This window comes from Arachis hypogaea, chromosome 6, assembly GCF_003086295.3.
Source record: "Arachis hypogaea cultivar Tifrunner chromosome 6, arahy.Tifrunner.gnm2.J5K5, whole genome shotgun sequence".
NCBI classification, from domain to species: Eukaryota; Viridiplantae; Streptophyta; class Magnoliopsida; order Fabales; family Fabaceae; genus Arachis; species Arachis hypogaea.
In genome coordinates, this window is record NC_092041.1 from 58,614,905 (window position 1) to 58,630,231 (window position 15,327).

Genomic DNA, 15,327 nt, shown 5'->3' on the forward strand with positions numbered 1-15,327 from the left:
GTTTAACGCCAGTCTGGTGCCCCTTTCTGGCGTTAAACGCCCAGAATGGTGCCAGACTGGGCGTTAAACGCCCAACAGCTAACCTCACTGGCGTTTAAACGCCAGTGGGTGCATCCTCCAGGGTGTGCTGTTTTTCTTCCTGTTTTTCATTCTGTTTTTGCTTTTTTCATTGATTTTGTGACTTCTCATGGATCCTCAGAAATGCTTAGAGCTATGTTGGAACCTCCCAACACCAAACTTAGAGTTTGAATGTGGGGGTTCAACACCAAACTTAGAGTTTGGTTGTGGCCTCCCAACACCAAACTTAGAGTTTGACTGTGGGGGCTCTGTTTGGCTCTGTTTTGAGGGAAGCTCTTCATGCTTCCACTCCATGGTGATAGAGGGATATCCTTGAGCCTTAAACACCAAGGATTCTTCATTCACTTGAATGATCAACTCTCCTCTATCAACATCAATCACAGCCTTTGCAGTGGCTAGGAAGGGTCTGCCAAGGATGATGGACTCATCCATGCACTTCCTAGTCTCTAGGACTATGAAATCAGTAGGGATGTAATGGTCTTCAACTTTAACCAGAACATCCTCTACAAGTCCATGGGCTTGTTTTCTTGAGTTGTCTGCCATCTCTAGTGAGATTTTTGCATCTTGTACCTCAGAGATCCCTAACTTCTCCATTACAGAGAGAGGCATGAGGTTTACACTTAACCCTAAGTCACACAAGGCCTTCTCGAAGGTCATGGTGCCTATGGTACAAGGTATTGAAAACTTCCCAGGATCCTGTCTCTTTTGAGGCAGTTTCTGCCTAGACAAGTCATCTAGTTCCTTGGTGAGCAAAGGAGGTTCATCCTCCCAAGTCTCATTTCCAAATAACTTGTCATTCAACTTCATGATTGCTCCAAGGTATTTAGCAACTTGCTCCTCAGTGACATACTCATCCTCTTCAGAAGAAGAATACTCATCAGAGCTCATGAATGGCAGAAGTAAGTCCAATGGAATCTCTATGGTCTCATTTTGAGCCTCAGATTCCCATGGTTCCTCATTGGGGAACTCATTGGAGGTCGGTGGATGCCCAGTGAGGCCTTCCTCAGTGGCGTTCACTGCCTCTTCCTGCTCCCAAAATTCGGCCATGTTGATGGCCTTGCACTCTCCTTTTGGATTTTCTTCTGTATTGCTTGGAAGAGTACTAGGAGGGAGTTCAGTAATTTTCTTGCTCAGCTGACCCACTTGTCCCTCCAAATTTCTAATAGAGGACCTTGTTTCAGTCATGAAACTTTGAGTGGTTTTGATCAGATCAGAGACCATGGTTGCTAAGTCAGAGTTATTCTGCTTAGAACTCTCTGTCTGTTGCTGAGAAGATGATGGAAAAGGCTTGCTATTGCTAAACCTGTTTCTTCCACCATTATTGTTGTTGAAACTTTGTTGAGGTCTCTGTTGATCCTTCCATGAGAAATTTGGATGATTTCTCCATGAAGGATTATAGGTGTTTCCATAGGGTTCTCCCATGTAATTCACCTCTTCCATTGAAGGGTTCTCAGGATCATAAGCTTCTTCCTCAGATGAAGCTTCCTTAGTACTGCTTGGTGCATTTTGCATTCCAGACAGACTTTGAGAAATCATATTGACTTGTTGAGTCAATATTTTGTTCTGAGCCAATATGGCATTCAGAGTGTCAATCTCAAGAACTCCTTTCTTCTGACTAATCCCATGGTTCACAGGATTTCTTTCAGAAGTGTACATGAATTGGTTATTTGCAACCATTTCAATCAGTTCTTGAGCTTCAGTAGGCGTCTTCTTCAGATGAAGAGATCCTCCTGCAGAGCTAACCAAAGACATCTTAGATAGTTCAGAGAGACCATCATAGAAAATACCTATGATGCTCCATTCAGAAAGCATATCAGAAGGACACTTTCTGATTAATTGTTTGTATCTTTCCCAAGCTTCATAGAGGGATTCTCCTTCCTTCTGTCTGAAGGTTTGGACTTCCACTCTAAGCTTACTCAATTTTTGAGGTGGAAAGAACTTTGCCAAGAAGGCATTGACTAGCTTTTCCCAAGAGTCCAGGCTTTCTTTAGGTTGTGAGTCCAACCATGTCCTAGCTCTGTCTCTTACAGCAAAAGGGAATAGCATAAGTCTGTAGACCTCAGGGTCAACCCCATTAGTCTTGACAGTGTCACAGATTTGCAAGAATTCAGCCAAAAACTGATGAGGATCTTCCAATGGAAGTCCATGGAACTTGCAATTCTGTTGCATTAGAGAAACTAATTGAGGCTTAAGCTCAAAGTTGTTTGCTCCAATGGCAGGGATAGAGATGCTTCTCCCATAGAAATCGAGAGTAGGTGCAGTAAAGTCACCCAGCACCTTCCTTGCATTGTTGGCATTGTTGTTTTCAGCTGCCATGTGTTCTTCCCCTTTGAAGAATTCGGTCAGGTCCTCTAAAGAGAGTTGTGCTTTGGCTTCTCTTAGCTTTCTCTTCAAGGTCCTTTCAGGTTCAGGATCAGCCTTAACAAGAATGCCTTTGTCTTTGCTCCTGCTCATATGAGAGAGAAGAGAACAAGAAATGTGGAATCCTCTATGTCACAGTATAGAGATTTCTTGAAGTGTCAGAGAAAAAGATAGTAGAAGACAGAAGTAGAAAATTCGAACTTATCAGAGAAGATAGAGTTCGAATTTTGCATTAAGGAATAGTGTTAGTCCATAAATAGAAGGATGTGAGAAGAAGGGAAGTGATTTTCGAAAATTAAGTAAAAATTTTGAAAACATTTTTGAAAAACATTACTTAATTTTCGAAAAATGAAAGTGGGAAAGAAATAAAGTGATTTTTGAAAAAGATTTTGAAATTAGAAATCAAAGAGATTTGATTGAAAATTATTTTGAAAAAGATGTAGTTAAGAAAATATGATTGGTTTTAAAAAAGATGTGATTGAGAAGATATGATTTGAAAAACATTTTTTAAAAAGATTTGATTTAAAAAAAAAATTAAAAACTTGACTAACAAGAAAAGATATGATTCAAACATTAAACCTTTCTCAACAGAAAAGGCAACATACTTGAAATGTTGAATCAAATCATTAATTGATAGTAAGTATCTTTGAAAATAGAAAGAAATTGAATTTGAAAGAGATTTGATTGAAAAGATATGATTTGAAAAAGATTTGATTTTGAAAAACTTTGAAAACTGAAAAAAAATTGCATTGAAAAACAGAATCTTCCCCCTTGTGCCATCCTGGCGTTAAACGCCCAGAATGGTGCACATTCTGGCGTTTAACGCCCAAAACTATACCTTTTTGGGCGTTAAACGCCCAACCAGGTACCCTGGCTGGCGTTTAAACGCCAGTCTGTCCTTCTTCACTGGGCGTTTTGAACGCCCAGCTTTTTCTGTATAATTCCTCTGCTGTATGTTCTGAATCTTCAATTCTCTGTATCATTGACTTGAGAAGACACAAATTAAAAATATTTTTGGATTTTTAATAATAAGAACAAATCAAAATGCAACAAGAATCAAATAACAATGCATGCAAGACACCAAACTTAGCAGTTTGTATACTACTGACACTAACAGAATGAAAATGCATATGAGACACACAAAACACTCAAGTCAATAGAATTCAAAGATCAGAGCACGAAAATTATCAAGAATTACTTGAGAATCCTTAATACACATGAATGAATGCATGCAATTGACACTAGACTTAAGATGAGACACTAGACTCAAACAAGAAATTTTTGGATTTTATGATTTTTTGATTTTTTTTGTGTTTTTCGAAAATGAAAGTGGAAAAAGATATCAAAATTCTTAATGAGAATTCCAGGAATCAGTGCAATGCTAGTCTAAGACTCCGGTCCAGGAATTAGACATGGCTTCACAGCCAGCTAAGCTCTCAAAGAAAGCTTCGGTCCAAAACACTACACATGGCCAATGGCCAGCCAAGCCTTAGCAGATCACTGCTCCAAAAGCAAGATTGATAAAGATCAACAAGCTCTTGTGATGATAAGTTGAAACCTCGGTCCAATGAGATTAGACATGGCTTCTCAGCCAGCCAGACTTCAACAATTCATCATGAAACTCTAGAATTCATCTTCAAGAATTTCGAAAAAAATAAATACCTAATCTAAGCAACAAGATGAACCGTCAGTTGTCCAAACTGAACAATCCTTGGCACTGATGTCACCAAAAGCTTGCTCAAAACTTGAACAATCCCCGGCAACGGCGCCAAAAACTTGGTGCGCGAAATTGTGAACAATACTTTTCACAACTCTCATAATCCCCGGTCATGAACCCCAAAAACTTGGTGTTCAATACCATGGCATTACACAACTTCGCACAACTAACCAGCAAGTGCACTGGGTCGTCCAAGTAATAAACCTTACGCGAGTAAGGGTCGATCCCACGGAGATTGTTAGTATGAAGCAAGCTATGGTCATCTTGTAAATCTTAGTCAGGCAAACTCAAATAGATATGATGATGAACGAAAATAAACAATAAGATAAAGATAGAGGTACTTATGTAATTCATTGGTAGGAACTTCAGATAAGCGCATGAAGATGCCTTCCCTTCCGTCTCTCTGCTTTCCTACTGTCTTCTTCATCAAACACGCAAGGTTCCTTCCATGGCAAGCTTATGTAGGGTTTCACCGTTGTCAATGGCTACCTCCCATCCTCTCAGTGAAAACGTCGCCTATGCTCTGTCACAGCATGGGTAATCATCTGTCGGTTCTCGGTCAGGCCGGAATAGAATCCATCGATTCTTTTGCGTCTGTCACTAACGCCCCGCCTGCTAGGAGTTTGAAGCACGTCACAGTCATTCAATCATTGAATCCTACTCAGAATACCACAGACAAGGTTAGACCTTCCGGATTCTCTTGAATGCTGCCATCAGTTCTTGCCTATACCACGAAGACTCTGATCTTATGGAATGGTTGGCTCGTTTGTCAGACGAGCACTCGGTTGTCAGGCGATCAACCATGCATCGTGCAATCAGGAATCCAAGAGATATTCACCCAATCGAAGGTAGAACGGAGGTGGTTGTCAGTCACACGTTCATAAGTGAGAATGATGATGAGTGTCACGAATCATCACATTCATCAAGTTGAAGAACAAGTGATATCTTAGAACAAGAACAAGCGGAATTGAATAGAAGAACAATAGTAATTGCATTAATACTCGAGGTACAGCAGAGCTCCACACCTTAATCTATGGTGTGTAGAAACTCCACCGTTGAAAATACATAAGAACAAGGTCTAGGCATGGCCGAATGGTCAGCCTCCCAATGATCTAAGAACTAGATGTCTGAAGATGATCTAGAGATCTAGAGTGATCAAAAGATTCAAAGATCAAAAGATATATAATACAATAGTAAAAGGTCCTACTTATAGAAAACTAGTAGCCTAGGGTGTACAGAGATGAGTAAATGACATAAAAATCCACTTCCGGGCCCACTTGGTGTGTGCTTGGGCTGAGCAATGAAGCATTTTCGTGTAGAGACTCCTCTTGGAGTTAAACGCCAGCTTTAGTGCCAGTTTGGGCGTTTAACTCCCATTTGGGTGCCAGTTCCAGCGTTTAACACTGGGATTTCTGAGGGTGACTTTGAACGCCGGTTTGGGCCATCAAATCTTGGGCAAAGTATGGACTATCATATATTGCTGGAAAGCCCAGAATGTCTACTTTCCAACGTCGTTGAGAGCGCGCCAATTGGGCTTCTGTAGCTCCAGAAAATCCACTTCGAGTGCAGGGAGGTCAGAATCCAACAGCATCTGCAGTCCTTTTTAGTCTCTGAATCAGATTTTTGCTCAGGTCCCTCAATTTCAGCCAGAAAATACCTGAAATCACAGAAAAACACAAAAACTCATAGTAAAGTCCAGAAAAGTAAATTTTAACTAAAAACTAATAAAAATATACTAAAAACTAACTAGATTATACTAAAAACATACTAAAAACAATGCCAAAAAGCGTACAATTTATCCGCTCATCACCCCTCCACGCGTGACACTGAATCATCCCCCTTACAGAATGTTTGGACAAACAATAGTCACACGGTTGAAGTATAGTAACCCCCTTGCGGAATATTTCGGCAAACAATAGTCACGTGATTGAGGTATATTAACGGCCGCTGGATCCCTAACGGACTTCATCGTTTCACAAGATGGAACCCTTTTCCGGATTCCACGATGGTGGGCCATTGGAGGCATCAGTGCCCCGAAAAGATACTGTGGGAGGAGACTAGAGCATCGGTGATGGGGCGATCGACGATGACCTCGAAGAGGTTGACATAGGTACGCTCTCTGCCTTTCCACCATGGTTTTCGACCAACAGTCTCCTTAAATGGTCTTCCCCTTCGTTGATTTTCCGCTTGCTGACATGTTCCTTTTCTGTCGTCGTAGATCTTGCCCCGGCTTGGGACCCCAACGAGTTCGTTATTGTGGATGATCTGGAGGAAAAACTGAATGCGGCATGCGCCAAGATCGGCGTTGGACCGCCTATTTTTTTACCCCTGTGGTGGACGAAATTGTGATACAAGAGTTCCAGGTACTGTTAGAGAAGCTTTTTCTTTCCACAACTCCGTTCAACTTAACCAGCAAGTGTACTGGGTCATCCAAGTAATACCTTACTTGAGTAAGGGTCGATCTCACAGAGATTGTTGGTATGAAGCAAGCTATGGTCACCTTGTAAATCTCAGTTAGGCAGATTAAATGGTTATGGGTTTCGAAAATTAATAGTAAATAGAAAATAAAAGGGATAGAAATACTTATGTAAATCAATAGTGGGAATTTCAGATAGGTGTATGGAGATGCTGTGCTCCTCTTGAATCTCTACTTTCTTATTACATTCATCCAATCCTTCTTACTCCTTTCCATGGCAAGCTGTATGTAGGGTATCACTGTTGTCAATGGCTACATTCCATCCTCTCAGTGAAAATGATTCTATGCTATGTCATAGCACGGCTAATCATCTGTCGGTTCTCAATCAGGTTGGAATAGAATCCCTTGATTCTTTTGCGTTTGTCATCACGCCCAGCCTTCAGGAGTTTGAAGCTCGTCACAGTCATTCAATCCCAGAATCCTACTCGGAATACCATATACAAGGTTTAGACTTTCCGGATCCTCATGAATGCCGCCATCTATCTAGCTTATACCACGAAGATTCTGTTGGGGAATCTAAGAGATATACGCCCGGCCTAGAGTAGAACGGAAGTGGTTGTCAATCACGCGCTTTCATAGGTGAGAATGATGATGAGTGTCACGGATCATCACATTCATCAAAATGTTGTGCAACGTATATCTTGGAATAAGAATAAAAGAGAATTGAATAGAAAGTAATAGTAATTGTATTGAAACTTGAGGTACAGCAGAGCTCCACACCCTTAATCTATGGTGTGCAGAAACTCCACTGTTGAAAATACATAAGTGAAAGGTTCAGGCATGGCTGAATGGCCAGCCCCGATGGTCTAAGGACTAGGCATCTAGAGATGACTAATACACTAGTAAAAAGTCTTATTTATACTAAACTAGCTACTGGGGTTTACATGAGTAAGTAATTGATGCATAAATCCACTTCCGGGGCCCACTTGGTGTATGTTTGGGCTGAGCTTGATCTATCCACGAGCTGAGGCTTTTCTTGGAGTTGAACGCCAAGTTATAACGTGTTTTGGGTGTTCAACTCCAGATCATGACGTGTTTCTGGCGTTTAACTCTAGACAGCAGCATGTACTTGGCGTTCAACACCAAGTTTTGTCGTCAATTTCCGAATAAAGTATGGACTATTAAATATTGCTGGAAAGCTCTGGATGTCTACTTTCCAACGCCGTTGAGAGCGCGCCAATTGGAGTTCTGTAGCTCCAGAAAATCCATTTCGAGTGCAGGGAGGTCAGATTCCAACAGCATCAGCAGTCCTTTTGTCAGCCTTTTTCAGAGTTTTGCTCAAGTCCCTCAATTTCAGCCAGAAATTACCTGAAATCACAGAAAAACACATAAACTCATAGTAAAGTCTAGAAATGTGAATTTAACATAAAAACTAATGAAAACATCTCTAAAAGTAGCTTGAACTTACTAAAAACTACCTAAAAACAATGCCAAAAAGCGTATAAATTATCCGCTCATCACAACACCAAACTTAAATTGTTGCTTGTCCCCAAGCAACTGAAAATCAATTAGGATAAAAAGAAGAGAATATACTATAAATTTTAAAATATCAATGAATATTAATTCTAATTAGATGAGCGGGACTTGTAGCTTTTTGCTTCTGAACAGTTTTGGCATCTCACTTTTTCCTTTGAAGTTTAGAATGATTGGCTTCTCTAGGAACTTAGAATTTCGGATAGTGTTATTGACTTTCCTAGTTAAGCATGTTGATTCTTGAACACAGCTACTTATGAGTCTTGGCCGTGGCCCTAAGCATTTTGTTTTCCAGTATTACCACCGGATACACAAATGCCACAGACACATGACTGGGTGAACCTTTTCAGATTGTGACTCAGCTTTGGTAGAGTCCCCAGTTAGAGGTGTCCAGAGCTCTTAAGCACACTCTTTTTGCTTTGGATCACAACTTTAACCACTCAGTCTCAAGCTTTTCACTTGGACCTGCATGCCACAAGCACATGGTTAGGGACAGCTTGATTTAGCCGCTTAGGCCTGGATTTTATTTCCTTGGGCCCTCCTATCCATTGATGCTCAAAGCCTTGGATCTTTTTTACCCTTGCCTTTTGGTTTTAAGGGCTATTGGCTTTTTCTGCTTGCTTTTTCTTTCTTTCTTTCTATTTTTTTGCCATTTTTTTTCACAAGCTTTTGCTTTTTCACTGCTTTTTCTTGCTTCAAAAATCAATTTCATGATTTTTCAGATTGTCAATAACATTTCTCTTTGTTCATCATTCTTTCAAGAGTCAACAATTTTAACATTCATAAACAGCAAGATCAAAAATATGCACTGTTCAATCATTCATTCAGAAAACAAAAAGTATTGTCACCACATCAATATAATTAAATTAAATTCAAGGATAAATTCGAAATTTATGTACTTCTTGTTCTTTTGAATTAAAAACATTTCTCATTTAAGAGAGGTGAAGGATTAATGGAATTATTCATAACTTTAAGACATGGTTACTACATACTAATGATCATGAAGTAGAGACACAAAACATAGATAAACACAACATTAAAAACCAAAAAAACAGAAAGAAATAAGAACAAGGAATGAATCCACCTTAGTGGCGTCTTCTTCTTGAAGGACCAACAATGTCCTTAAGCTCTTCTATGTCCCTTCCTTGCCTTTGTTGCTCCTCCCTCATTGCTCTTTGATCTTCTCTTATTTCATGGAGAATGATGGAGTGCTCATGATGTTCCACCCTTAATTGTTCCACATTGTGGCTCAAATCTTCTAAAGAAGTGTTGAGTTGTTCCCAATAGTTGTTGGGAGGAAAGTGCATCCCTTGAGGCATCTCAGGGATTTCTTGATGATGAGCTTCCTCATGCATCTCTTGAGAACCGTGAGGGGTCTCTCTTGCTTGCTCCATCCTCTTCTTAGTGATGGGCTTATCCTCTTCAATGGAGATGTCTCCTTCTGTGATAACTCCAACTGAGTAACATAGATGGCAAATAAGGTGAGGAAAAGCTAGCCTTGCCATGGTGGAGGGCTTGTCAGCTATTTTTTAGAATTCATTAGAGATGACCTCATGAACTTCTACTTCCTCTCCAATCATGATGCTATGAATCATGATGGCCCGATCCACAGTAACTTCAGATCGGTTGCTAGTGGGAATGATGGAGCGTTGAATGAACTCCAACCATCCTCTAGCCACAGGCTTGAGGTCCAGTCTTCTTAGTTGAACTGGCTTGCCTTTGGAGTCTCTTTTCCATTGAGCTCCTTCCACACATATGTCCGTAAGGACTTGGTCCAACCTTTGATTAAAGTTGACCCTTCTAGTGTAGGGGCGTTCATCTCCTTGCATCATGGGCAAGTGAAACGCCAACCTCACATTTTCCGGACTAAAATCTAAGTATTTCCCCCGAACCATTGTGAGATAATTCTTTGGATTCGGGTTCATACTTTGATCAGGGTTCCTAGCGATCCATGCATTGGCATAGAACTCTTGAACCATTAAGATTCTGACTTGTTGCATAGGGTTGGTTAAAACTTCCCAACCTCTTCTTCGGATCTCATGTCGGATCTCCGGATACTCATTTTTCTTGAGCTTGAAAGGGACCTCAGGGATCACCTTCTTCTTTGCCACAACATCATAGAAGTGGTCTTGGTGGCTTTTGGAGATGAATCTTTCCATCTCCCATGACTCGGAGGTGGAAGCTTTTGTCTTCCCTTTTCCTTTTCTAGAGGATTCTCCGGCCTTAGGTGCCATTGATGGTAATGGAAAACAAAAAAGATTGTGCTTTGACCACACCAAACTTAAAATATTGCTCGTCCTTGATCAATAGAAGAAAGAAGAGAAGAGGAAGAAGAAGAGAATATGGAGGAGAAGGGGAAGTGTAGGTTCGGCCATTTAGGGTGGGATTGGGTGGGAAATGTTTTTGAATTTTGAAGGTAGGTGGGGTTTATGTGGAATAGTGGATGGATGTGAGTGGTGAAGGGGGTGATTGGGAAGAGGGATTGAGGTGATTGGTGAAGAGTGTTGGGAAGTGTGACATGAGGAATACTCATCTCAAAATAGGATTAGGAGGTAAGGTGGGAATATAATAGGTGGGGATCCTGTGGGGTCCACAGATCCTGAGGTGATCCTGTGGGGTCCACAGATCCTGAGGTGTCAAGGAATTCCATCCCTGCACCAAATAGGCATGTAAATTGCCTTTGCACACCTTTCTGGCGTTTAAACGCCGTGTGGTGCACATTCTGGGCGTTCAATGCCCATGTAAAGCATGTTTCTGGCGTTGAACGCCAGGTTCATGCTTGTTACTGGCGTTCAGCACCAGCTTTTCTTCTCTAGGCACATTCCTGGCGTTCAGCGCCAGAATGTTGCTTGTTTCTGGCATTCAGCGCTAGGTTGATGCTCTGTTCTGGCGTTGAACGCCAGCCAGATGCTCCTTACTAGCGTTGAACGCCAGCCTGTGCTTCCTCCAGGGTGTGATTTTTCTTCTGCTGTTTTTGATTCTGTTTTTAATTTTTCTATTTTTTTCGTGACTCCACATGATCATGTACCTAATGAAACACAAAATAACAATAAAATAAAATAAAATAAAAATTAGATAAATAAAATTGGGTTGCCTTCCAACAAGTGCTTCTTTAATGTCAATAGCTTGACAGTGACTCTCATGGAGCCACAAAGTGATCAGATCAATGTTGTATAGTCCCAACACCAAACTTAGTGGATATGGGATCTTAACACCAAACTTAGAGTTTGGTTGTGGCCTCACAACACCAAACTTAGAGTTTGACTGTGGGGGCTCTTCTTGACTCTGAACTGAGAGAAACTCTTTATGCTTACTCTCTTTTGTCACAGAGAGATGGCCATGTGCCTTAAACACAAGGTAGTCCCCATTCAATTGAAGGACTAATTCACCTCTGTTGACATCTATCACAGCTCCTGCTGTGGCATTCATCCTCTTCCTTCCTAGTGTCTAAGATTATGAAATCAGCAGGGATGTAAAGGCCTTCAACCTTTACTAACACGTCCTCCACTATTCCATAAGCTTGTCTCAATGACTTGTCTGCCAATTGTAATGAGAACAAGGCAGGTTGTACCTCAATGATCCCCAACTTCTCCATTACAGAGAGTGGCATAAGATTTATCCCTGACCCCAGATCACATAGAGCCTTTTCAAAGGTCATGGTGCCTATGGTACAAGGTATTAAGAACTTGCCAGGATCTTGTTCCTTTTGAGGTAGAGTTTGCTGAACCCAGGTATCTAGTTCATTAATGAGCAAGGGAGGTTCACTTTTCCAAGTCTCATTACCAAACAACTTGGTATTCAGCTTCATGATAGCTCCTAAATATTGAGCAACTTGCTCTCTAGTCACATCTTCATCCTCTTCAGAGGAAGAATAGTCTTCAGAGCTCATGAATGGCAGAAGGAGATTTAATGGAATCTCTATGGTCTCTGTATGAGCCTCAGATTCCTTTGGATCCTTAATAGGAAACTCCTTCTTGCTTGAAGGACGTCCCAGGAGGTCTTCCTCATTAGGATTTTTGTCCTCCTCCTCCCTTGTGCATTCGGCCACATTGATCACATCAATGGCCTTGCACTCTCCTTTTGGATTCTCTTCTGTATTTCTTGGGAGAATACTGGGAGGAGCTTCAATGACTTTCTTACTCACCTGCCCCACTTGTGCCTCCAGATTTCTAATGGAGGATCTTATTTCATTCATGAAACTGAAAGTGGCCTTTGACAGATCAGAGACTAGATTGCCTAAATTAGAAGTGTTTTGTTCAAAATTCTCCGTCTGTTGCTGAGAAGATGATGGATATGGCTTGCTATTGCTCAGCCTATTACGCCCACCATTGTTAAAGCCTTGTTGAGGCTTTTGTTGATCCTTCCATGAAAAATTTGGATGATTTCTCCATGATGAGTTATAGGTGTTTCTATAAGGTTCACCCATGTAATTAACCTCTGCCATGGCAGGGTTCTCAGGATCATAAGCTTCTTCAGAAGCTGCCTCTTTAGTACTGTTGGATGCATGTTGCCATCCATTCAGACTTTGAGACATCATGTTGACCTGTTGAGTCAACACTTTGTTCTGAGCCAATATGGTATTCAGAGCATCAATTTCAAGAACTCCTTTCTTCTGAGGTATCCTATTATTCACGGAATTCTTCTCAGAAGTGTACATGAATTGGTTGTTTGCAACCATGTCAATAAGTTCTTGAGCCTCTTCAGGCGTTTTCTTTAGGTGAATAGATCCACCTGCAGAATGGTCCAATGACATTTTCGAAAATTCAGACAAGCCATAATAGAATATATCTAATATGGTCCATTCTGAAAATATGTCAGATGGACATCTTTTGGTCAGCTGCTTGTATCTTTCCCAAGCTTCATAGAGGGATTCACCATCTTTTTGTTTGAAGGTTTGAACATCCACTCTCAGCTTGCTCAGCTTTTGAGGAGGAAAGAATTTATCCAAGAAGGCAGTGACCAGCTTATCCCAGGAGTCCAGGCTATCCTTGGGTTGTGAATCCAACCATATTCTAGCTCTGTCTCTTACAGCAAAGGGGAAAAGCATGAGTCTGTAGACTTCAGGATCAACTCCATTCGTCTTTACAGTCTCACAGATCTGCAAGAACTCAGTTAAAAATTGGTAAGGATCTTCAGATGGAAGTCCATAAAACTTGCAGTTTTGTTGCATTAAGGCAACTAGCTGAGGTTTCAGCTCAAAGTTGTTGGCTCCAATGGCAGGAATGGAGATGCTTCTTCCATCAAATTTGGATGTTGGCTTTGTGAAGTCACCGAGCATTCTCCTTGCATTATTATTATTTTCGGCTGCCATCTCCTTCTCTTGTTCTAGTATTTCTGAAAGGTTACTTTTAGATTGTTGTAACTTAGCTTCTCTTAATTTTCTCTTCAGAGTCCTTTCAGGTTCTGGATCAATTTCAACAAAGTGCCTTTTTCCTTGTTCCTGCTCATATGAAAGAGAAGAAAACAAGAAAAGAAAGAGGAATCCTCTATGTCACAGTATAGAGATTCCTTTATGTTAGTAGAAAAAGAAAGGGGAGAAGAATGAAGAAGAGTGGTTTCGGATATTTAGGTGAAGAGAGGAGAAGAGAAGTGTTAGTAATTAAATAATTAAATAAAAGAAGAGAAGAGAGGGAGAAATTCGAAAATAATTTTGAAAAACTAGTTAATGATTTTCGAAAATTAGAAATAAGATAAGATTAAAATTAAAATTTAAAATAAAAAGAATTTTTGAAAAAGAGATGATATATTTTCGAAAATTAGAGAGGGAAGAGTAGTTAGGTGGTTTTGAAAAAGATAAGAAACAAACAAAAAGTCAAAGAGTTAGTTGAAAAAGATATTAAAATCAAATTTGAAAAGATAAGAAGATAAGAGGTTAGATAAGATATTTTGAAATCAACTTTTGAAAAAGATAAAATTTTTGAAAAAGATAAGATAAAAGAGAAAAGGATTTAATTCAAAAATTTGAAATTACTTACTTCACTAACAAGAAACTACAAGATAAGATTCTAGAACTTAAAGATTGAACCTTTCTTAACAAGAAAGTAACAAACTTCAAATTTTTGAATCAATCATATTAATTGTTAGCTAATTTTCGAAAATATGATATAAAGATAAGAAAAAGATTTTGAAAAATATTTTAAAAAAGATTTTTGAAATTTTTGAAAAATGGAAAAAAATGAAAAAGATATAATTTTTGAAAAAGATTTTGAAAAGATAAGATTTTTAAAATTGAAAATTTGACTTGACTTGTAAGCAACAACTAATTTTGAAAATTTTTGACTAAGTCAACTCAAATTTTCAAAAATTTGGAGAAAAATAAGGAAAAGATATTTTTTGATTTTTTTGAATTTTTAATGATGAGAGAGAAAAACAACAAAAATGACTCACAACATGAAAATTATGAATCAAAACTCATGATGCATGCAAGAACACTATGAATGTCAAGATGAATACCAAGAACACTTTGAAGATCATGATGAACATCAAGAACATAATTTTGAAAAATTTTTGATGCAAAGAAAACATGCAAGACACCAAACTTAGAAATCTTTAATGCATGGACTCTAACAAACAAAAAATGCATATGAAAACCAACAAACAACACAAAGCAAGAAAATATCAAGATCAAACAAGAAGACTTGTCAAGAACAACTTGAAGATCATGAAGAACACCATGAATGCATGAATTTTTTCGAAAAATGCAAGAAAAATTTTTAAGGCATGCAATTGACACCAAACATAAAATTTGACTCAAGACTCAAACAAGAAACGCAAAATATTTTTGATTTTTATGATTTTCTAATTTTTTTGTATTTTTATTTTATTTTTTCGAAAATATTTTTGGAAAAAAATGAAAAAAGAAAAGAAAAATTTTGAAAAAGATTTTTGAAAAGTTTTTTTTTTTTTGAAAGGAAAATTTCCTAATCTGAGCAACAAGATGAACCGTTAGTTGTCCATACTCGAACAATCCCCGGCAACGGCGCCAAAACCTTGGTGGACGAAATTGTGATACAAGAGTTCCAGGTACTCTTAGAGAAGCTTTTTCTTTCCACAACTCCATTCAACTTAACCAACAAGTGTACTGGGTCATCCAAGTAATACCTTATGTGAGTAAGGGTCGATCCCACAGAGATTGTTAGTATGAAGCAAGCTATGGTCACCTTGTAAATCTCAGTTAGGCAGATTAAATGGTTATGGGTTTCGAAAATTAATAGTAAATAGA

At 39.3% G+C, this 15,327-nt stretch overlaps 1 non-coding gene across 1 annotated transcript; it reads left to right on the forward strand.

The window, feature by feature from the left end:
* The first annotated feature begins 1,884 nt into the window (after window positions 1–1,884).
* On the forward strand, window positions 1,885–1,992 carry LOC112699840 (small nucleolar RNA R71). The gene has a single exon (XR_003152777.1). It is a non-coding gene; the product is annotated as a small nucleolar RNA R71 (small nucleolar RNA).
* Window positions 1,993–15,327: the final 13,335 nt, after the last annotated feature.